Source organism: Physeter macrocephalus, chromosome 19 (genome assembly GCF_002837175.3).
Source record: "Physeter macrocephalus isolate SW-GA chromosome 19, ASM283717v5, whole genome shotgun sequence".
Classification (NCBI taxonomy): domain Eukaryota; kingdom Metazoa; phylum Chordata; class Mammalia; order Artiodactyla; family Physeteridae; genus Physeter; species Physeter macrocephalus.
In genome coordinates, this window is record NC_041232.1 from 14,810,839 (window position 1) to 14,836,036 (window position 25,198).

The window sequence follows — 25,198 nt, forward strand, 5'->3', positions numbered from 1 at the left end:
CAACGGGAGAGGCCACAGCAGTGAGAGGCCCGCGTACCGCAAAAAAAAAAAAAAAAAAAAAAAAAAAAGCGACACATAGAGGGAATTCCCCCCTAGCGGTCCAGTGGTTAGGACTCGGTGCTTTCACTGCCGGGACCCGGGTTCGATCCCTGGTTGGGGAAAAAAGATCCCGCAAGCCACACGGCACACACACACAAAAGTGACACATAGAGAGTGGGTGTGTGTGGACATGCCACTATTATGCCTGTGAGATACTAAGCCACCACAGCCTTGCACTGGACTTCAGTTCTGGTTCTGGGATTCGGGTCTGGGAGCAATTCCTTTGGGGTTCTTCAGGACCTTTATCAGCTACGCCCAGCATCCAAGGACACCTGCAGAGTCTAGCCTAGCCCAGAAGCAGGTTTTGCCACGTACCGTCTAACACAGGCTCTCACAGGTGAAAATTTGCTTGTAAACTGATAACTTCTGGGGTCCTCAGACAGCACTCAGACGGCACTCTGCCGGCCCCTCGGCCCAGCTGCTCTCACTTGCCAGGATCCACTGGTGTGTGGGGAAAGTGATGAAAGACCAGCAAAGCAGTCGCTGATGTGTACTAAGTACCATCAGTGAATAATGTATTCAAGCCTTTAGACAGGGGTGTGTAAACACCAGTAACACTCCCCCAAAGCAGATGCCTGTCTGGATAGAGGGTTTTCAAACTATTTTCAGCCTCACTGAGCTCATTTCGAAGACCACTGGTTCAAGATGAATGACAAGATGAAAAAGGACATTATACAGTGACAGTAACACCTCATTTAATTGCCAGCGTGTTTACCCATCCTTTTCCTCTGCAATGAGCCTGAATCCTGGTGCACACAGACCAGGAACTCGATAAACAGTCCGCAAATGAATGAGTGAATGAATGAATGAGTGAATGAATGAGTTCTAGATTCACCATAGCATGCCCCAGCCCCTAGCATCACATCTGGTTCATCACATCCAATATTGGCTGAAAGAAGAAGGAATGACATTAGGAAAGTTCATTTTCCATCTATGTCTAAATGATGGCATGAATTTTTCTTTTAATCTGTGACTCGATTGCTAAAATATTCTTGGCATTGTATTCATTCCTTTAATAGTTACCGAGCCCTGCTGTGGGCTTGAATTAGCTGAGATTGTGCGGTTATAGCCAGAACTCAGGTATCAGAGGGATCTGTTTGAATTCCAGCTCTGTTCTTTACTTATCATGTGTCGTTGTGTCTCTGGATGGGTTACTTAACCTCTCTGGGCCTCAGATTCCTCATCTATCAAAGGGAACTAATGATATCCACCCACAGAGTTAGTATGAGGACTGAATGAGAGAAGGAGCAGGTGGGGAGTGGAGCACACTGGTTAGAACAGGGGCCCAGAGTCAGACTGTCTTAGAACCGTGGTTTGTCAGTCAGTGGCTGTGTGACCCTGGGCAGGAGAGCTAACCTCTCTGAGCCTCAGTTTCATTATCTGTAAAACGAGGCCGACAGTTTTTGCTTTACAAGGTTTCTTAGGAGAATCACACGAAATCAGGCGTGTCAAGGTGTAGGCAACTCTCCATGCCCAACACAGTAAGTATTCATGAAACTCTGGCTATTCTGAGAGGTGGTAAATGATCAATACAATGGTGAACATACACATACTTGTGTGCAAATTATATGTCAATTACGTACTTATACACACATCTTCTGTCTATTACCCATCCACGTATCCACTTACCCACCATGCTACCTATAATCATCCATGATCTTCAACTGAGATTCATTTCTTCACCTGCTTAAGGTGAGATTCCCAGGGTAGCTGACTCACAGGGAGTCTGATTCGCCCGCCTGTCCAGGGCTGCCCAGTCAGTCGGCGAGGGGCAGCCCAGTAAGTCGGCGAGGGGCAGCCATGGTGACTCAGGGCTGTCCCCGCCTTGTTGTCTCAGGCACTGGGGTTGCTACTGCTGGAGGTGAGGTGGAGGGGGGCAGTGCGCTGCACAGCCAATTAGACCACAGTGACATTAAAGTATTAGGGATGGCGGAGACCGTGGATGGATTCCCTCCCCTGGAGACTCTGTTCTTGAACAGCCACCTACACTCATTACAGGCCAGAGCCCAGAAGAAATATGTCCCCACTGCAGATGGCCAAGCGAACAATCGCAACAGGCTCCAAGCCTCCCAGACACTCAGTGTAACTGCATAGAAGTTGCAGCCTCCAAATGTCCATCCCTGTTTCCTTTCCCCTGCTCACATCCTCCTTTCCAGCTGCAGCTGCTGAAGTCTTTGCTTCTCTCACTACCTTATGGCATCTGGAGCCCCTGGACACACACACACACACACACACAAACACACACACACTGGCTGGTAAGATATCAACTGGTACGACCACAGCTTGGCACTTTTACTTAAGTGAAATATACAAATAAGCCATAACCAGCAATTCATCTCCTAAGTATGTATCCAGAAGACATGCACACGCATATTCACCTATAGACATGTACCAGCATGTACTAGAATATTCTAGAATGTTACTAGCAACCCATTCATAATAGCCCCAAACTGGAACCTACCCAAATGTTCACGGACAGAAAAATGGATACATTATGATATATCCGTATAACAAAATATATTCATACTGGACTGTTAATAAGCAAACTACTGCTAACCGCAAAAGACATGAAGTTCTAAACCAAATGTTGAGCAAAAGAAGCCACACACACACTGAATGACTCCATTTATATAAAGTGCAAAAGCAGACAAAACTGGTCCATGTGTTAGAAGTCGGCACAGCAGTGACCCTTGGTGGGTGGGGAGGATGGAGAGGGGGTGGGGCAGCTGGGGGCAGGTGATGCTCTGCGTTTTGATTTGGGTGTTGGTTATATGGATGTCCATTTAAGTGGAAATTAATCAGGCTGCGCTCTTAGGATCTGAACACTTTGGCAGGTACGTTATCCTTCCAAGAACAATTTACTTAAAAAAAATCAGTGAGGAAAGGATGAACAATTAATACAATAGTGTTAAGCTTTAAAATCTAAGCCAATATTGACACCCCAGGTAACTATTTCTAAACGCTTCACACAGCCCCGAGAGGCAGCATCTACAGGGGAATGAGGGGCTCCAGGCCTGGCTGTGCCTGCTCAGGTGTTTATCGGAGGCTGAGTTGAAGGTGAGGGCTGAGCTCTAAGCAGGAGCAGGCATTAGGCAGGTGTCCAGGGTGCCCAAGGCTCCAATTGTCCAGGCAAGTCAGTCCAACTATCCACGGCAACGGCTCCGAGCTTGGGATTTCTGTGGCTAACGCCAGTGCCCTGAAAGCTGCTTGTGCTTGGGTGGTGGGGAAGGGAAGCGAGGAGAGGATGAAGGTTTACTGAGCACATGTGGGACCTTTCTCACATCCAGGCACCCTTCCCAGCATCCCTGCAGGGTCCACATTATCACCCACCTCTTACAGGTGAGGATGTGGAGACCCAGAGGGGTGGAGGACCTGCTCACGGACACATGGCCATGGTGCCAGCCTGTTCCTGATCTCTCATCTCATCCATGGTGTGGGTACCCTGTTATTAGACATAATTTGGGGGCCATGAAAGAGACACACGGCCGAGGGAACCCAAATCCCAACTCTACCATTTACTGCTTGTTGGGTGACCTCGGGAAGTGACTTCAACCTCAGCTTCCTCATCTGTAAAATGGGGACAATAGAAACAATACCAGCTAACGTGGACTGAGCCCTTTCTATGTGCCTGACACCAGCCTGAGCACAAGAGCCCCAGGAGGTGGGTACTCTCGAGGTATTTCATTGATTCCAATGTGCATTTCCTCACATTGTAACTAACATCTCTGAGATCAGAACGTGTTCTGCATTCATCGACAGGTCACAGTTTCACGGGCACTGCCCTTCTCTCTTCGTAGTACATGAAAGAAACGGCACACATTCTAACTGATGGCATCTTTGATTTCATGAAGTTCGGGATCAGCCCCATTTTTACAGATGAGGGAACTGAGGCTCAGAGAGGTTAAGTAGAGCTGATTTGAACCCAGGCATGCTGGCTCCAGAGTTTATGCTCTTAACCCCCATCTTTTGTTTCTTAACAATCTTCTCAGGCTCCAGCACATCACAGGCCCTCAGTGAATGGTAGCTACAGTAGCACTACTAACATGACCTATGGCAATGAAGATAAATGAGGTCCGCAGGCCTCAGTAGCAGAGTCAGTCTGGACGTCAAGGGAAGGTGTTTCAGTGGTTTAAGGATACATTTAGTACCTCTCTAGCTTCTGGGGCAGTAGGCCCAAGCACTAGTGTACACACAGTACCTCCCTCTGCAACAAAGATCATGTTTTTCCAAGAAGAGGAGATGAACCGGGAATTTCCCACCTCGTCTGTAGGTCAACATCTCTTCCGACCGTGGCCCCAGGCACCTCAGATAATGCTATTTTTGACCCCATATCTCAGGTGACGCGGTAAACCTATGGCCCAGATGGCAAGGCAAATGAAAGACGTTTGATGTAAACCAGCCTAAAAGAGGCTTGTCAGAAACAGTGAGATAAAACCATCCAGAGGTTTCTCTCCAAGGGCCTCTGTCCAAACTGGCTCATTCTGCACAAACAGCGGCTGGGAAAGAAGCCTGGACGCCGTGGCAGCCGTTTCCTTTGTCTCCCGCAAACTCCTCAGCATCGAGGCCGGGGACCCAGGCCAGCGTGAGTGCTGGGGAACGGGAGCTGGGGGCCACCTCCTCTGAAGACCAACAGACCGGCTCTCAGCCCAGCTCCGCCCCCTCTGAGCCCACAGGGCCTTGGGGACTGTGCCTCGTCCGTGTCCATATCTGTAACCGTGGGTGCGGTCAACTCCATAACGGTCCCCGGAAGACATCCGCAGCCCAATCCACAGAAACAGTAAACATTTACATGGCAAAAGGGACTCTGCAGCAGTGGTTACATTAAGGAAGGCAGGCGGCCTGTAGAAGCTGGGAGAGGCAAGGGGCGAATTCTCCCCCAGAGCCCCAAGAAGGGAAGGCAGCTCTTCGAGGCCTTGATTTTAACCCTGTGAGACCCATTTTGGAGTTCGGACCTCCAGAGCTGAGAGATAAATGTTTGTTGTTCCAAGCCACTGAGTTTGTGGTCATCTGTCACTGCAGCAATCAGAAACTAACCCAGTGGGGCAGTAAGTACTGTCGCAGAGGAGGGCATGAGGGTGAAAGAGGGTCACGGAAGGACAGCGCTTGGCCCAGCGCCTGGCCAGAACGTGTGCTCCTTGAACACGGATCATATCATGGTTAATAATATTCTAATATTATTATTTCTAGTCATATTCTAATACTATTTCTAATAATAATGTTCTCCTGCCTGGATGACCGCACTGTCCCTCATGGCTGCTCCGGCTTCCCCAATCCATTCTCCAGCCAGCACTCTGAGCGGTGGCTTCAAAATGCAAAGCTGAGCAAGTCACTCCCCAGTGCCCTCTGGACAGAGACCCAACTCCTCCAGTGCCCAAAGGCCCTGCACAGTCTGGCCCCTGCAGACAGCTCCACCCCTTCACTCACAGAGCTCCAGCCACACCAGCCTACCTCAGGGCCTTTGCTCGGGTCGTTTCCTCAGCCAGCAACGCTCTCCCCATCTGTCCTCAAAAGCCTCCCCAGCTAGGTCCCTATTCCCGTCAGACCCCGTGGCACTGTGCACTCCATCCTTGCGGGCCTTGTCATGGCCGTCATTGTACACGTGTCAGCTGGAGTCTTTGATTAGAGGCTGTCTCTCCCTCCAGACGGTACACACCACGAAGGCAGTGTCTAACCTATCTGGTTGCTGCTGTACTCCCAACACACAAAAGCTTCTGAAGAAACGAATGGATGCAATGCTACAGCTGCTTCCCATGGCCAGGCCTCCTCTTCCAGGATTCCAGGGAGTGACAGTCCCATCAGAGCATCATGTATCACATCCAACCAAAGAAAAACAATTTCTCAGGGGCCTGTGTCTTCACCATTCTTGGCTTATTTGTTCGTGTGCTTTTTGGGGAGTTCTAAGGGTAACAATTGGCCTATTTGAGAAGGATGGGGTGTTGGGCTTTTGGGCAGGCTTGGTCTTACATTTCAATGTCCCTAGACAGGGCATGTAGGGTCTCCTCTGCCACACCTGGTCTACTTCCTGCATTGACACCATCTGCCTGGACCTCATAGGTATTTAAGCACTGGAGCAATGGTTGACAGACTTGAGTGTGCATCAGAACCCCCTGGAAGGGCTTGTTAAAACAAAGGGCTGTTCCCACCCCAAGAGATTCCGATTCTGGGAGTCTGGGGTGAGCCCTGAGAATGTGCTTTTCTAATGAGTTCCCAGGCGATGCTGATGTGGGTAGTCTGGGGACCCCACTTGGAGAACTGCCGTTCAAGCCAATCTTATTTTACTGAGACCCAGAGATCATGAAGTTCACAATCACTGTCCCTTTAGTGAGTGCCACGCAGGCCTGGTGGTGTTCTAGGTGTAGGAGATACAGAATGCAAGACAGGTCCATCTTCACCTGGGGCTGATCGGCCAGAGGAGAAGTCAGGTGATAAACAAGCAGGCAAGCAAATCGATGAGATGTTCAGAGAGGCACAAGTGCCATGAAGAGAATAAACAGATTTATCGGACAAAGTGTGGTGGGGCTGGGGGCCTCTTTAGTTAGGAGGCTCGGGGAAAGTTGCTCCAGAGAGGTAGCCACGCTGCGAGAAAAGGAAGAAGGAAACCAGCTGTGTGAAAATCTGGGGGAAAAGCGTTCCAGGCTACGGGACCAGCCAGTGCAAAGGCCCTGGGGCCAAACCAATGCAGCATGCTTGATTGCACAGCCAAGGCCATATGGCCGGGCTCTAGAGAGCATCTCCCAGTGGCTGCCCTCCCCAAGTGTTGATCCTCCGAATAAAAGAAACAGGTGGGTGGAAACAGTCTCAGCTCTGCCTGATTTTAGGTCCCAAGGCATCTGGTTTCAAAGTCAGCTGTTACTTTAAAAATACTCAGTTCTATCAGAAGGGATTTACAACCCCTTGGCGGCTTCTCCTCCTCAATCACTTCTCAGCATCCCCAACCCCACAAAACTCGAAACCCACTTAACTGCCCTCCACTCTTTCCCTCTCCCTGGAGCAAATAAATCACATGCCAAGCGACAATTTGCTGCTCCATCCAATTCCAGACGCAGGCAATCTCTAACTTCCAAGCCCTTTGTGAATCTAACACCGAGAATATGAAACCTTGGGACTCTGGGGCTTTATAATAACAACAACAACAAAAAAATGCCAGGTTAGCTTCCTATAAAAATGGGAACTGCCAGAAAGCAAGTGAGAAATGCCAGCTGTTTGCCACCTGCTTAACCTGCCGTACGTCCAGGAAATGAAGAGTTATAGAGTTCCATTAAATAAGGCGTTGGCCAGGGAAGGCTCGTGTCCCAGCCAGACAAGAAAGGTGGCCATCCAGGCATCAGAATACGCAAAGCAGGAGCTAGCAGCACTTGAAAGAAGGGCTTCAGGTTTTTTTTTGTTTTTTCCAAATGCATCCCTGCAAAGCTTGGAGAAGCGGGAGGGAAAAGGAAGCTTACAGTCTCGATCTCACTGCATTCTTCTCTCCGATTTTGCTAAATCCAGACAGGCCAAGCATTGAATGCTCTGGGACCTTCAAGGACTGAGATGGGGGTTCTGCCCATTTTAGGGGGTACCCCTGGCCCTGACTGGGACATTCTGCCCTCCCTGGTCTGTGCTTTATAAGAGAAGGAGGGTTTCAAGGGCACAGGCAGCCAGCCAGGGAGGCGCGGGCCTTCAGCTCACTGCAAGAACTCCTGGCTGCTTCCTTTGCCTCTCACCACACTCTGTGGCCCAGCCACCATCCAAGACCCGCTCTTCTTGACCCTGTCCAGAGGCGTTCCAGGACATGCTCCTCCCAAACTCTACAGCATCTCTTCTCAGCGTCTGCTAAGGGTCAGACTGTGCGTCTCACTCAGAATCCATCACACTGCAACCATTCCAAAACTACCTTAAGAGTTTTGCCAGATCCGCCAACTCATTATTTACCACGTGCTAATAGTTTTCTTTAGATGCACTGCCTCTGAAAAATACGTGTATTTTAGAAAGAAACTTTTATTGTTACCTTCTATCATTACCAGAAGGAAAGCCAGAATTTCTAGCCCCATATAAATGTGGAAATACATACAACGAAAACAAACCCACTAAAAAACAATATTAAATCCTTGCTTGGCATCACGGTCTGACAAATGGTCAGAGCTTAAGGCCTCCTCTTTTTGTTTAAAAAAAAAAAAGTTTAGCAAGTAAGGGTTAGGAAGGTGTTAAATACTAGCACTGAATGAAGAGTTTTTCCTTAATGTCACCAGAAGGATGGAGAGAGAATTGAAGAGGAAAATCATGCCCCCCCACTATGTGATTTGATGTTATTTGGGGCCAGTGGTACCTGTCCCACCCTCTGGGAAATCCAGACTCATTAACCTCCAGGCCTGCAAACCCTCCCCTCCTGCCAATTATGTATTAACAGGAACTACAGGCCAGATATGTGCAGGGACAAGACAAAAGGGCCATTTCCTTGGTGACGGAGCTGACATTCTCGCGGGGGAGAGAGACAGTAAGCAAACAGAATAACTGCAGTTCATAACGAGGGCCATGGAGAAATGCACGTGGGATCAGGCACACAACGAGAGGATGGAGGTGGGTCCTCCATGAACAGGTAGTCAGGGCTGGCATCTCAGGAGGGGACAGCAGGGACTCCCTTCCCAACACATCCTGTTGTTTCAGGGCAAAGACTCTGGACTGATTTCTGGCAACATCTCACCAAATGCCCCTTATCTAATCTCTCCAAGAAAGGCAGGCATCGTCTTGTTTAGGATGACGCCCATCTCCCAGAGGCCTCCCAGGGGACCAAGGCAGAGCCAAAAGGTTCCCAGGCAGCATCGCATTGAATAACTCATCAGCACATTGAGTAAGTGGGTCTGGTTATTCCCATTGTACAGATGAGGAAACCAAGGCAATGAGTCAGCCTGGACAGGAGCATACACTTCAGAATCAGAATCACCGGAGCAAAACTGCTGTCCCTTCCTGGCTGTGTGGTCTTGGGCAAGTTACCTGAAATCTTTGGAACTCAGAGTGCTTTGTGAGCTGTGAGGTGGGGTGATTCGGGCAAAGGGGTCGGTTATACGTATGAGTATGTGTGTGATCTCTACGTGCAGGTTTCATACCTGCTACTTAGCACTGCCTGGAGTTGATGGCGCTCTCTCCACGAGGCGCTGAACTGAGACCTTTTCACACCAGCCTTCCCAGGAGGGGAGGCTCTATGCTACAAATGGAAAAATGCACATGCAGGAAGGTTAAGTAACCTGCCCAGGTCCCCACAGCCAGTAGGTGACAGGGTCAGGACTTGAGTCCAGGTCTCGAATCACCTTTCCAGGATTTCATAGGATCCCTTGGGAAAGGATGGTTTAGCAAAGCAGGAACTGGCCAGGCCCAGCTCAGAGGGCCTGACCTTGGAAACCCTTGTTTATCCACTGAGCTCACCCGCCTCCCTCCCTTCCCAACTCTAGGCCTCTCCTTCCACCCTTTCAATTCAGGGCCAGCCCTCGTTTGGCCTCATTGCCCCTTTGCTGCTTCTGTTTGGGAACTCCCAGCTGCTACCCACAGACAGGCAAGGCAGGCTGCAGAGGGCTAGACCATCGGAGGGGGTCTGGAGAACTTCTGGATGCACCTGTGCAAGCCCAGCAGGCAGTACACATGGGCCAGGCCCAGGGGAGGTGCTCAGGGAATGCTTCTAGAACCGGTGAATGGATGAACAAAGGAATGAGTGACTGCGACCCCCTTCCTTTTTCCCATCGTCCGCGGGAGCTGGAAGAGATGCGCTCAGTGCCGAGGCAGGTCTTTCCCTGCTGGCTCAGCACACGAAACAGACCATAAGCCAAACCAGATCCAGTTAGCAATGATGCTTCCAGCCTTTCCCCTGCACAAGGTTCCCTGTACAAGGTTCCCTGTGGCACAAAAAGACCAGACCGACCCGGGTCCTTCCCTCTGGGGCTGGATATCAAAACACATCAGTTCTTGTTGCCCCCTGACCAGAACCACAATTTTTTTTAAGCTAAACAGTCAACTGAATTACTGTTTTTGAAACATATACATACACCACCTAATTTATATGCATTAAAACCCACAGAGAGGATAGACTCCAGGGTGTTAGCAGGGCCAGTCCCGGGTCATGGGATTAGAAGCTTTGCAAAAACCTTTTTTCTCACTGCTTATCTCTCTTTCCTAATTTTTCCCCAACAAACACGTATTACTTTTGTAAAATGAGAAAAAAGGAAAAAAGCACCTTTGAGTCAGACGGAAATGAAACCAGACACATGTTTACTCTATAGACAGTTTGGAAAATATTGAAAGGGTGACAAACTGAAATGAGAAAGCAGAGTTGGAACCGAATTCCTCCTCCCAGTAGCCCAGTCTTGCTTGGAAGACTCTCTGGCTGTCACTCTCAGGGAGGGAAGCAGTTTTTTGCTCCTCTGTCTTCTGCACAGGGTTTATAGCCTGGTCAGGGCACAAAGCCAGGGACTGGCCCTTACCTGAAAGTCCCAATGGAACTCTCTCACCTTGAAAAAACTCAATCCTGAACGAAGAAGATGGATTTGACTATTTGATATTTAAAATGACTGTGGGGCTGGCAAAGGAGAAAGGGCAGACAGTTGAATGGTGGGTATAACCCCACAAAACAGCTGTGTCCTTTCCACCCATGAGAGAAGGGGGAGGGGAAGAGGGGAAGGAAGAGCAGGGGAGGAGGGGAGGGGGAGGAGGAGGAAGGGGGAAGAAGGAGGGGAGAAGTGTACCTTCCTAGGAGACACTGGGAATGTACCTGAGCCTGGAACCTACCCGGCCATGGTGTAAGAAAACATGTACAGAAATTTCTAGAATTCAAGTTGTAGACTAGTGTTAGAAATCATTGGGTCCACTTCCTTCATGGAAGAGATGGGGAAACCAAAACGCACAAAGGGGGATGGAATTTCCCAAGGTCATGCTTCAACTGGCACAGCCTGGCTCGAACCCAGACCTGTCTGAGACTAAACCGTGGGTTCACAGCCACAGAGCCACACTGCCTCCTAAGAATACGAAATATCATTCATTGAACCTTCCCATGAGCATTCTGCTAAAGGTTTTACACGAATGATCTTATTTAGTCGTACTCTTGACCTCAACCTTTTTCGGGAGGTACTGGTCCTATTTCGCAGATGGGAAAACTGAGACTCGGGCAGGTGAGGTCGTTTGCTAAGCTCATGCAGCTCAGATCCATGAAGCAGAACTGGCATTCTACCCTCAGTCTATTTGACACCTGCATCTTGTTCTCAACCCCTAAGCTACTTGGCCCCTTTGGGAAATGGAAAGAACAGAGGCTGAAGGACGAGGAAACCAGCGTTTTCAAGCTCCTGAGACAAGCCTGTAGTTCATCTCATCCTCACGAGAGCCCCAGGGGTTGGGGGTGGCTTTTCATCTTCCCATTTTTCCAACGAGGAAGCAAAAGCCCAAGGGAATGAATGCCTGGTCCAGGGTCCTTCTGGCCAGAACGTGGAGGCAGAATCTGGGTCCCGTTTGCCCAAAGCTCCTGGGCTTTCCACTGCCTCTCCCTTCTTTGAGAAGGCCTCTGGCGCTGGGCGACCCCAGGACACACCCAACTAGCCCACTGTCTACACTGCTGTAGGTCAGGGTTGCAGGGAATTTCGCAGAGTGTAGACATGCAGGCCTACTAGAGCCAAGCTCCTAAGACAGGGGCTGCAAACTACGGCCCGAGGGCCAAATCCAAGCCATTGCCTATTTCTGTATAGCCCATGAGCTAAAAAAGTTAGAAGAAATCAAAGATCAGAGCAGAAAACTCAGAGACGAAGAAAGCAATAGAAAAGATCAATGAAACTAAAAGCTGGGTCTTTGAAAAGATAAACAAAATTGATAAACCTTTAGTCAGACTCAGCAAGAAAAGAAAGGGAGAGGGCCCAAATCCATAAAATTAGAAATGAAAAAGAAGTTACAATGGACGGCACAGAAATACAAAGGATCATAAGAGACTACTACAAGCAACTATATGCCAATAACATGGACAACCTAGAAGAAACGGACAAGTTCTTAGAAAGGTACAGTCTCTCAAGACTGAACCAGGAAGAAAGAGAAAATACGAATAGACCAATTACAAGTACTGAAGTTGAATCTCTGATTAAAAAACTCCCAACAAACAAAAGCCCAGGACCAGATGGCTTCACAGGTGAATTTTACCAAATATTTAAAGAGTTAACACCTAACGTTCTGAAACTATTCCAAAAAACTGCAGAGAAAGGAACACTTCCGAACTCAATACATGAGGTCACCGACACCCTGATACCAAAACCAGACAAAGATACCACAAAAAAGAAAATTACAGGCCAATATCACCAATGAACACAGACGCAAAAATCCTCAAGAAAATACGAGGAGACCAAATGCAACAATACATCAAAAGGATCACACACCATGATCAAGTGGGGTTTATCCCCAGGGATGCAAAATTTTTCGATATCCACAAATCAATCAGTGTGATACACTACATTAACGAACCGAAGAATGAAAACGATACGATCATCTCAATAAAAGCTTCTGATAAAATTCAGCATCCATTTATGATAAAAACTCTTCAGAATGTGGGCATAGTGGGAACATACCTCAACATAATAAAGGCCATACATGACAAACCCACAGCCAGTTGGAAACACCTTTAAATAAAAGTTTGAAAAGTTCAAAAGAGGAATGATACTTTGTGACCTTGGGAAAATTATAAGAAATTCAAATTTCTGCGAAATAATGTTTCGTTGGCACACTGCCACACCCTGTTTCCATACTGTCTGTGGACGCTTTCGTGCCACAATGGAAGAGCTGAGTAGTCATGACAGAGACCAAAGAACATGGCTGAAAATACTTCCTGTCTGGCCCGCTATGGAAAATGTTTGTTGGCCTTTGTTCTAAGGAACTGGGGTGGCTCAACACAAATTGGGCTGCTAGAACTAGGAGTTTGACAAATTTGAGCCATTCTCCTCTGCACTGAGAACTGGGTGTGGTCAAGGTCAAGTGGGTTTTCCATTCATTCACTCCCTTATTCGTTCATTCATTCATTCAACCATTCATCCATCCATACGGGCATGGAGCCAACACTCCCGGCCAGGCGTGGGGACGCGGAGCCCAGCGGGTGAGAAGTACCACAGATGCAGGGGCACAGCTCTCTGCTGCGGATTCGGTTGGGGTGATGCGGGAGAAGTCCAGAGATGTGGGACCAGTGCAAACGCAGGCCAGGAGCTTCTCTGCAAGTCTGAGTTCCACAACAGTGGAGACAGGATGCACCGCCAGCCGCCACCCCCGACTGGAAGGAGGCTCCATCAAGGATGGCCCCAAGCCCGACACGCCGTCACCCCAGCCGGAAGCACATGCCAAGTTCATGTCATACAATTTACACGTTTCTAAGTCTCCTGCCTCTTCCTCTCTGCCACTCCCTGCCTGAATCCCCACACCGCACCCTACCAGAGCCTTCCCAGGCAGCCCCTGGCCATGAAATTAGCTGGACGAACGCTCAGCCGAGTGAGGTAAATCCCAAATTGCTTTAGAATGCCTTCCTTGCAGACCACTGGCTTGGACAGGGCCACGAGGCGGAGATGACCCGATCTGCTGCCACCAAAGGATCAGTGTAGCAAAGGACACATCTGTGCATACTGATATGTATGTGTGCATTGTTTCTACGGCAAGGACCTCTGCCTGTACACATGTTTACGTGCACATGAACACGGGTGTACACACGTGAGTGAATTCATGTGTGTATGTGTGCAGGAATGTAATAGTATGTGCGTATATTTATGTATGTGCATCCTTGTGTGTGTGCGCACGTGGCTGTCTTTGCATTTATAGGTACACCTGTGTCTACCTATGGGTATGTTTTCTGTGGCTGCAGTTGGAAAGTAATGCCGGTAGTGTCATGCCTACTCCAGAACTGGCCACAGCCTCCCTCACCCCTTAAAAAGCACTCTGTGTTTTCATTTCCCCCAGTCTCCAAACTGCTCCAATGAAAACATTGTTTGTCTGAAAACTGGAGGCTCAGCTTGCCAGGGGCTGGGGGTAAAAGGGGCTGGGAGTAGGCAGTGACTGTTAATGGGTACAGGGTTTCTTTCTGAGGTGAGAAGATGTTCTCAAATCATATAATAACTTTGAATGGAATATAATCTATAAAATATTGAATCACTATGTTGTACACCTGAAACTAATAAAATATTGTAAATCAACTATACTTCAATAAAAAATTAGATCTGGTGATAGCTGCACAATTTTGTAAATATACTAAAAACCATCGAACTGTATGGATAAGGGAATTTTGTGATTTATATATAAAGTTGTTTAAAAAAGAAAAAGCTGGAAGTTCACAAAAATTCCTACTCACTTCATCCCATGGCATTTATAGAGGAACCTTGGTCTGGTAAACGGGAAAAAAATCTGATTTCTCAGCCTGGGAAGAAATTTCACCAGGGAAGGAGTTCCTCCAACTTTATAGAACCCATGCCTCTGCCAGGCTGACAGCAAGGAACACTGTGTCCTTTGCACTTGAAGCTTTGTATCAATAGATAAATCTAGAACACCAGGGGCTAAGGCAGGCTGGATGGGCAGGATTCCTGGGATGAACACGGGGAGGGAAATGAACTTGAACTACCATTTCATTACCCCAAGAGGAAGAGAAAAGCATCCAGAGACAGGGGAGTGTGCTGTGAGGAATCATTCCTTTTAGAAGTAGAAACAGGTACAGAGAGTGGAAAGGAGAGAACTCATCGGGCAGGTAGTAGTGCCCAGAGGTTAGGAGCTGAGAATTTGGAGTTGGGCAGAACTGGGCTCCAGATCCAGGCCTGGAACTCTTACATTACGAGCCTCTGGGCAAGCTGCTGAAGATAAATGCCGGTGGACAAGGCAAAATCTACCTTCCAGGTCTGGGGGGATTAAATTAGAAAACTCTTGCATGGAAGAGACAATGTCCTGTGCTCACCAAATTCTGTTTCCTATTGCTCCCTCCCAGATTCTCCCCTGGAGACCACACTTCCCAGTCTTCTTGTGGTTATGCAGTACCACGGGACTGGTTCTGGCCAATGGAAAGTGACCCCTAGCACTTCCTGGTTGGGGTAGTGAGAGGCCCATCGCCGAATCTGCATCCTTGTGCCATGGTGACTGTGGAGGCCCTATGATGATAGGGTAGAGCCACAAGACTGGAGTTTCCTGGATCCCTGAGTAACTTCATGGAAGACAGCTCCCCTGGAGCACTGCGCCCAAACTATATAGCAAACTCAATGAGTGAGAAACCTTGAGTAAGCCAAAGAGATCTCAGAGTTGTTTGTCACTGCAGCACAAGCCTATCCTATCCTGACTATAGTACCTGGTTAATCGGTAATTGGCAGAAGGGAAAGGTCTGCAGGTGTGGGGGTGTCCCAGCAGGTAGGACGGGTACCACCAGCCCCAAACAGCATTGAATCACATAGTGATAAAGTGAGTGAGGGCCTAAGAAAATGGAAATAGACAAACTAGTAAAATAAAAATAAGATACTCCGGCTGGGGCCACGCTTCTACAGCAACCATCACCAGGGAAACCAGTCTCCGCGATGGGAGCTGCATTTTCCTCTGTGCTGAAGAACTGTGGTTCTTTTCCAAATGGCCCACAGACACCTCCACTTGTATGTAACTGGGCAGCACGGTGGTTTTAAAGAAGCAATAAACAAGATGAAAACACAACCCTCAGAATGGGAGAAAATATTTGCAAATGAAGCAACTGACAAAGGATTAATCTCCAAAATTTACAAGCAGCTCACGCAGCTCAATATCAAAAACACACACAACACAATCGAAAAACGGGCAGAAGACCTAAACAGACATTTCTCCAAAGAAGATATACAGATAGTCAACAAACACATGAAAGGATGCTCAACATCATTAATCATTAGAGACACGTAAATCCAAACTACAATGAGGTATCACCTCACACCAGTCAGAATGGCCATCAGCAAAAAATCTACAAACAATAAATGCTGGAGAGGGTGTGGAGAAAAGGGAACCCTCCTGCACTGTTGGTGGGAATGTCAATGTATATAGCCACTATGGAGAACAGTAAAAAGCAATGAAATTGAGTTATTTGTAGTGAGGTGGATGGATCTAGAGTCTGTCATACAGTGTGAAGTAAGTCAGAAAGAGGAAAGCAAATACTGTATGCTAACACACATATATGGGATCTAAAAAAAAAAAAAGGTTCTGAAGAACCTAAGGGCAGGACAGGAATAAAGACGCAGACGTAGAGAATGGACTTGAGGACACAGGGAGGGGGGAAGGGTAAACTGGGACGAAGTGAGAGAGTGGCACGGACATATATACACTACCAAATATAAAATAGATGGCTAGTGGGAAACAGCCGCATAGCACAGGGAGATCAGCTCAATGCTTTGTGACCACCTAGATGGGTGGGATAGGGAAGGTGGGAGGGAGATGCAAGAGGGAGGGATATGGGGATATATGTATATGTATAGCTGATTCACTTTATTATAAAGCAGAAACTAAAACACCATGGTAAGGCAATTATACTCCAATAAAGATGTTAAAAAAAAAAAAAAAGAAGCAAAGGCAAATGGGAACCTAAGCTCAGTGAGATTCAATTTCACGTTTTTGTTAATGGCTTTCTCCTGCTTCCCACAGACAGAAAGAAAGTCAGCCAAGGGATGTGACCTAACCTCTCAATCATTTAAAAACAGAAAATGCCCCAAAAGGTTGTCACGTGACACTGTTGCATCTTCATGGGAAAGATGAAAACGCCATGTAATCCTATTACGAATATTTCCATTAGTCACCAAGCCTTACCCTGGTAATCTGTTTCAATTGAAAGTCCTGTCATTCCCCCAAACCAATTTAGAAGGTACAGGAACAAAATGTAAGTGTGTGCCAATTTCTTGGATATGGGCGAGAATCATCACTCAGGTTCATCTGGGGTTCTTTTTCCCCCTTAAGCTCTTAATCTCAGGGCACCAAGAGAATCCTTCCCGATGTTCACCCAGGTAATCTTGCCCTTCAAGGCCTCCTTAAATCCCAGAGGCGCCCTAGTTTCTATCCACAAAGCTTTGAGGGCAAAGATGCAGGGATCTTGACAAGCGAAGCCCCAGCCACCTCGAACTCCAAGGTTCATGTGCTTTGGTTTGCTCTGGGGAGGTTTGTGGGAGGGGGTGCCCAGGCCTGAGGCCAGGACGTATGTAAGAGAAGTTAGGACCAGCCAGACCATTCACTCTACCTAGCTTAGGACCAGAATCTTGACCGCATGTCAGTCCTTATACTGTCCTCTGTGCTACGTCATTTCATGCACACTGCCTGAATGGGTATAGTTGGCCCCATTTTATACTGAGGAAACGGAGGTTCAGGGTTTAACCCAAACCCTGGAGCCAGCACGTGGGGATGCTACTCCCTCCACCCAAGACCAGAACCCAGACCATTGTTTTCATGTCTCTGTCTTTTCCCATCAGATCACCCCAGCCTCCTGCTCAAACTGAGGTGTGCTTCTGTGGTTTACACCCAGGGAACCCTGGACAAGTAACAAAACTTCTTGGACAGAATAATGGACAAAGTTTGTGTCTCCCCTCCCCAATGTGTTAGGTTTCATATGTTGAAACCTAACCCCCAATGTGATAGTATTTGGAAGTGGCGCCTTTGGAAAGTGATTAGGTCATGAGGGTGCAGCCCTCATGAAAAGGATCAGTGCCCTTAATAAAAAGAGAACCACAGCCCCCTCGCCCCCTCCATCATGTGAGGTTACAGTGATAAGATAGCCATCTGTGAACCCAGAAGTGGGCACTCATCAGACACTGAATCTGCCAGAGCCTTGGTCTTGGACTTTTCAGCCTTCAGAACTGTGAGAAGTTAATGTCTGATGTTTATAAGCCACCTAGTCTGTGGTATTTTGCTACAGCAGCCTGAACAGACCAAGACAGAGCCTAATCTGTAAAATGGAGATGAATAATCATTCACTTCTCAGGGTGGCCTGAGCAGTCAATAATGAAGTAACACACTTGGCACAGTGCCTGGCACTCAGTAGAACTCAATCACTATCCACTCCCATTATTATGATTACTCGCCCTTGAGGGTCAAGAGACGTCACATTTTGGTGCCCACTGTACACCCCCCAGTACCAACCCAACTGAACTATTGGTACTTTTCCAAATGTGGCATCTTGCTTCTCCTACCCTCTCGCCTTTGCCTATACTGTTCCCTCCGTCGAGAACACCCTTCCTCTATTTCTTCCAAATGTCTTACTCTTCAGGAAGCACCCCACCTCCCCTCTCCTTGAGTTCTCATCACACCCTTTGCACATCTGTTTCAACCCTTCCTACCTGGTATAACGATCGCTGAGTTTCTCATGTGTTGGATGGCTGGATGAATGGATGGACGAGTGGGTGAACGGATACATGAATTATTAAAGCCACTTTTGAACATTCTGATTGGGAACACAGGTTTTGAGCATCTACGACTGGGAAGGAGCCTTCAGCGTTGACAAAGCATGCCACCACACTGGGCCAACAGAACGTCATCTCTACCAAGATTAGGAGCTACATGCAAGGCTCTCAGATGAAATTTCACAAATTATTTCAACCAGGTGGCTCAGAAGAACTAGACCATAGATTTTATTGGCTCTCCATGTTATATGTTAACACTCTTTTTGGCAGCCTGAAAATGACATTTCTCTCCCTAGCCAATATTGCCTCTTTTCCCACTTAGCAAACATTGATATACTTTTTTTCATGAGTTGTCAATTTCAGTTTGTGATTTTATTCTTCTTTGCTGTGTGCACATGAGGGTCTGTTCACTTCAGAGATGCAGAAATACCATCCTCTTGGTGTCAGAACAGCCCTGTGTTGCCCACAAGCCTGTCACTTCCTAGTGCAGCTTCAAAAACCACACCCAGGAGATGGGAGGGGGGGAGTCCAATCTGGGGGCTTTTCCAGGACAGAAGCAGACCCTGGATCTTCCACTCCGAGGGTGGAGGCTGACTGAGACCCAAGAGAGAGCTCATGGGCTTCAGAGTAACACACGGTCTCAGGTGCTTCCTAGTTGAGTAACCCAGACATATTATTTAACCTTCCTGGGCCTCAGTTTCCTTATCTGCAAGATAAGGGTGATAAAACCATCCTCCGGAGAGTCAAGGAAATGCTCAGGTGTGAATCCTGGCTCCACCACTGCTCCTTGCTTTATCTTTCTGAGCCTCAGTTTTTTCATCTGTAAGCTGGACTTAATGAGCCTACCACCCTTTTCTGAAAATTCATTTCGATAATACTTCTAAAGGGCTTACTGCTGTGCCTGGCTCACAGTGTGTGCTTAAATAATCACCCCTGTTCCCCAGCAGTCCTCATGGGCACTGTTCTAAGCCTGCAACCGGCTTCACCACCTTCAAGCCTCCACATAACCCTGTGAGCTTGGTACTCTCATCACCCCCATTTTACAGGGGAGGAAACGGAGGCTCAGGGAGGGGAAGTAACTTCCTGATCTTGCTGGGACACTAAGTGAGGGAGCCCGGACTGGAATGCAGGTCTAGATTTCTCCTCTCTGGAGGAGAAAAGGTGTGAGGATCCTCTTTTTGCTTTAACAGAACCTAAAAGGCTCCAGGGACATGCCTCATCAAACAAAAGGACCAGATCTTCAAGACATCTAAAGAAAGCCATGGCCATTCATCTCACAAAAGGTAAGGGGTTTGGACACTTGACCTCGTTTGGACGCTTGACTCCAAAGGTATTCCTCCTAGGGTTGACCGAAGGGTTTTTACTGTGATACTAAAATGGCAACACAGAGCTGACTGTCAAATGTGGACTGGATGGGGCAGGAGAGGGGGTGAGATGTGTTCCTTAGAGAGAGACCATTTCGAGAGCAAGTGACGAGTTCTGAGGTTGCGAGGCAGGAACCATGAAGGCCGGTGGGTGTCCGTCCGTCACCAGCAGCTCCACCTGCCCTCAGACAATGAATGTGCTCTGCTTGGATTTCTTGAGTGGGTTAAACCTATCTCCCTGTGATCTTGTCTGAACTGCTGATTTGCTTAGCAAACACTTTCTCAATAAATAATGAATATGTAAACTCCAGCCTGCCACTGATAAATTATCATGAGTTGGGAGTTAATGGGGTGTAACACAGGCAACAATCGGCCCTGCAGGCCCCTCCCTACCACCAACCTTCGGCAAACGTGCTAAGCTACCTCAGAGCCTCCTAAACGGGCACTTTCCTCCCCCTCTCCCACCACCCAAGATCACCCTCTGACCACCCTCTCCTCCTCCATTTATCACTAGGGTCTCAGCTTCCACGCTTCTCAGCATAGACTTCCACAAAAATCTGAACCGAAGGGAAGGAAACATGGAGGCAAAGGTGATTCTCAGTCTTTTAGCCTTGCTGCCTGGTTTTTCATTTGGGTGGTCTGTTCTCTTTTCATATCTGGGAATACGGCCTACAGTTCCCTTCCACAGATGTGCAGTCTGCTGAAATTCCCGTCCGTGGATGCTTCCATAGACTCATTTGTTGTTGGCTCCAGCCCAGTGACACCAGAATGATGCTGACCACAGCCTCCCCGCTCAACCCTGCCATCTTGAGCTGCTTCGAGGATTGGCTTTAATTACGACACAGTGACGCCATCACATCCCTGAAGAATTTACTCATTCCCAGTAAATGACAGTGCCTAAGGGAACAGCTCTCAACAACTATTTGCTGAATGGCTTGATGGCTAGATCATTAGAAGAGTAGGTAGCTGAGTGCCTGAATGGATAGGTGGGAGGATGGATGGATGGATGGATGGGTAGTTCAGAAGGCAGATGTTGGAAGGGTGAATGTGTGGGAAAGGCAGGTGGGTAGATGTGGGATGGGTGGAAGGGTGGGTGGACAGGTCTATGAAGGGGGAGAGGGTATAAGGTGAATGGATAAATTGATGAGAAGATAGATAGACAGATGAGGGTCATTCACTTCTAAGGGTTCAGCTTAGGCCAACCAGGTCCAGACAAGGATGTAAATGACCCCACTGAGGATGAAGGAGGTAATGTTATAATCATTTCACCAACAAGGAAACTGAAAGGTTAAAGGCCTGTCTAAGGCGACAGCAGAAGGAATTCTTGGCTCCTTCCTCTTTCTGAGCTCTTCCCTTGTCACATTCGGCACCTGACGGGAGCCCCACTGCTCTGGATGCTATGTAAACAGCCCCAGTGTTTCATCTCTATACTCCGTATCTGGGTGGTAAGATCAGCCCCAGGGGTGTGCCAGCATCAAGGCTGAAAGCAGAAGAGGAAGAAGGAGAGCAGGGAGGCCAGAGGGGGCAGAGGTCCTGCAGAAGGTAGGGCCGCAAGGCCAGCTGAGCCAGAGAAACAGTGGTTTATTAACAAGACAGAATAATAATCCACTGGGCTGCAGTGCAGCATCTCCAATTCTGAGAAACTGTCACAGGCAGCTCTTGCTGCTCAGAGAGAGATCAGATTACAGTGACCGAGAGAGATGCTATGACACTTCTCAATGGTCTACAAACACTTCCAAACAAGTCCGCTGAGACTCCTTGATATGTCCCTCAAATCCCAACGGGCTGTGCTAATAACTGCGTTGGAGGGACTGGCCTCAGCTGGGAAAATGCTCAAGATGGTTGCGACCCCTTCCCTGCCTTTGAAAGTACTTGATCTGTTCCCTGCTTGGTGCTCCTCTGGGTCTTTTGAACACCTAGAAGAAAGGGAATCCTCTTTTGAAGAGGACTCAGAGACAAACCTTTTGATTAAAGGCAAGAGCAACTTCTCAGCCACAAGACTCTTTGTTTTCATCAAAGAGAGAAGATGACAAGAGGGCTCAGGAGAGGGGAGCTCTGCTTCTCATCCGTCAGCCGCAGCCTGAGGATGGTCACTTCCCCACAGACCAGAGGGCTTAAGCCCCAAGAAGGTGGTACTGATTGCAGGCCCCCTCAGTCGCCATCCCAACTTTAAACTTGGGTCACTGCTGCCTGCTAATTCAACTAGAAAGTTCTCTTTGCCAAGAAACTACTTGTGTATGCTTGCTTTGACAGTAGCAGAACTAAGTTCAAGTCCCACCTCCACCCTTACAAAAGTATCAACCTTATCTGGTAGCTGGGAAAAGTCAAAGTGCTTAGAACACTGCCAGACATACACTCAGTGCTTCATAAACTATTATTATTGTTCTTATTATGTGATTTTAAATTATCCCACAATTCTCTAGTCCTGGTCACTTTATGAAGAGTTTTCAGTTCTGGCATTTCATATGCTCCTCCTAGCCACCCAGGGAAGTATGTTATCCCCGATTTACAGATGAGAACACTGAGAGAGGTGACACGACGTGTCCAAGGTAACACAGTCAGCAAGTCATCAGGTTAGAGCATTCACCCAGAACTCCTCTAACTTCAGATCTGAGGTTCTTTCTGTTGCAGCACAGGACATGAGTTGTATTTCTGTCACCTCCATTGGGTACCCATGGTGCAGGGCTAGTAGTAATAAAAACTGCAACAATAACAACAAATGCTAACACTTACATAGCAATCAGTGTGTGCCAGGTTCTGTTCTCAGTGTCTTACATGTATGAGCTCACTTAGTCCTCACAGTAAACCCATGAGGTGGAGATTATTATTATCTCCATCATACAGATGCAAAAACCGAGGCTTAGAAAGGCTAAATCATTACAAATACAAAAGAAAAACTTGTGCTGGTAAATCTGCACCCAAATCTACTCACTCAGATCCGGACAACTGGTAAACTAAACATTTCCCCACAGGCTCTTTTGGTGACCATCAACTTGGTATTTTCTGATGATCCAGAAGGCCAGGCACTCGAAGATCCACAGAAGCTTGACTTTGATGTGCAAGAACTTTCTTTTTCAGTTTAAAATGTCTACACGGGGAGAAATTCCCATAAATTTGACTCCGTTCCCAAGGGTGAGAGAAGTGGCCAGACTATGACACTGAGCTGGAGGGCCTTGGAGAACAGCCAAAAAGAACACTGCTGTAGGTCACATATGAAAGTTGTTAAGAGAGAAAATCCTAAGAGTTCTCATTACAAGGAAAAAATATTTTTTCCTATTTCTTTAATTTTGTATCTATATGAGATGATGGATGTTCACGAAACTTGCAGTACTCATCTCATGATGTAAGTCAAATCATCATGCAGTACACCTTAAACTTATACAGTGCTGCATATCAATTATATCTCAATAAAACTGGAAGAAAAAAATAAGTAATTAAAAAAATATTAAAAAAAAAAAAAAAAAAAAAAAAAAAAATTCAAACAAAGAATTAATTCAGTTTAAGATGACACAGGACAGCCTGGTGGAGTTAAGGCTCAGACTCTGGGCTCAGAAAGGTCAAGTTAGACCCTGACTCAGCCTCACACAAACCACTTCATCCAAGTCCCAGGCTCCTCATCTGCCCAACGGGGACAACAATTACATGAAGCAATATCTGTAAAGTTCTTAGCACAGTACCCAGCATGTAGTAGATGTTCAATAAATGTTCCCCTTAATAAATATTCACAGTGCCTTTTCACAACAATGATTCAGCCAAGCAACCAACTTCCCTTATTTTTAAAAGGATGGTGGTGGCTGAGCATCACTGATAGGTTTTGAAAACAACACAGCGCAGCGCCCAGAGAGAACGTCTCCCCCGAGTAGATTCATTTCCGGCCTCAGCGACGCCACACAGACATTCTGATGAATTTCAGCTCTTTCCTGCTGGGCTGTTCCTGGGAATGGATCTTCCAGCTGTGCCTCAGACCCCTCCAATCTCTGTCACCAGCATCACTGAAACAGTCCCATCATCCTTCTGGTTTGGAAGGTGAAGAGCTCCATTCCGACCTGAATCCTAGCCCTAACCTGGAACGCACATGACAGACACCTAGGATCACAGCTGGAGGTATCACAGGTCACTGAGCAGGTGAATAGGGAAGTCTGCAAGTAGGTATAAATCCACAAGCCAACAAACTCTTAAGGCTGCAAGAATTCTGAGGGCCACTTCTCCAGTTGCATCTTGCCTGTCCTTTCAACACCAGCTGAAAGGACCTCTTGTTAAAACACCATCTGCCCCAGGTTTCCATGATAACACACTCTCCTGGTTTTTCTCCGACTCTCTGGCCCCTACTTAGCAGTCTTTGCAGGAACCCTCTGTTCTCACTTTGATTTTTTTCCCCCAGGGCCGCTGGTTCTCAAAGTGAGGTTCCCACACCTGCAGCATTGGCGTCACCTGGGAACATGTTAAAAATGCAATTTCTTAGGCCCCCATCCAAGAGCTACTGGATCCGAAGTTGAGGGTAGAGCCCAACAATCTGTGTCTGCATGAGTCCTCCAGGGGATTCTAATATGCAGTCAAGTTTGAGAAGCACTGCCCCGGGCCAGCTCCCCAAGCCCACGGCTCTTACTGTCTCACAGCACAGATGGCTCCCAGTTTTATATCTCTAGGCTAGAACTCATCTCTGAACAACGATTTATCTAAAAGCCTACTTAACATCGCCTCTTGAAAGATTCAGTGGCCCCTCAAACTCAACCCAACTCTTGGTTTTGCTCCGCGAACCTGATGTGGTTCTGCAATCTCTTTCTCAGTGTGTGTTGTCAGCACCTATGCAGCCCAGTATCCCCTCTCCTGCCCTCCCCACCCCACCACCGTTTCCAGTTCTTCCCTCCTCTTTCCTTCCAGTTGACACTGGAAGGCCAAACGCAAACAGAACAACGCAGCGCTTGGGCAGAGGGGATCTGGACACCCTTGGACACCCAGAGACTAGAAAGAGTAAACACTACATATAGTTTCTCTTTAAGGCAAATCTCTCCTGGGATTTCTGCAGTTCACCAAAAAAATCAGCGAGTGCCTGGTACCCTGCTTGGGTCTAGGGATATGGTCAGTCTCTGTCTGCCTCTCCTGTTCTCCCCTTCTGCCAAAACAAACTCTTATTTCACATTTGAAGGTATATGCTCCCAATGCGTATATTAATATACCTATCGATCTTTCTCTTGCCAGTTATTATCAAGATTTATTTATCCCCCCAGCTCCTCATCGATTGAGGAAAGCAGTATTCCCAGGGGTCAATCAATTCTGATACACTCCATGACAAAGAGTCAATATCTATTATTTGATTTATGGGCTTAATTATCTTAAACACGATCAGGCAGGGACAAAGCAGAAGTTGAGCAGTGCCCAAGCAACTCCAGC

The 25,198-nt window shown here is 47.6% G+C and overlaps 1 protein-coding gene across 1 annotated transcript in view; it reads right to left on the reverse strand.

Moving 5' to 3' along the window:
* The window catches only part of KSR2 (kinase suppressor of ras 2), a 414,563-nt gene that overhangs the window by 15,542 nt on the left and 373,823 nt on the right, over positions 1 to 25,198 (reverse strand). The gene's annotated exons all lie outside the window — the stretch shown is intronic.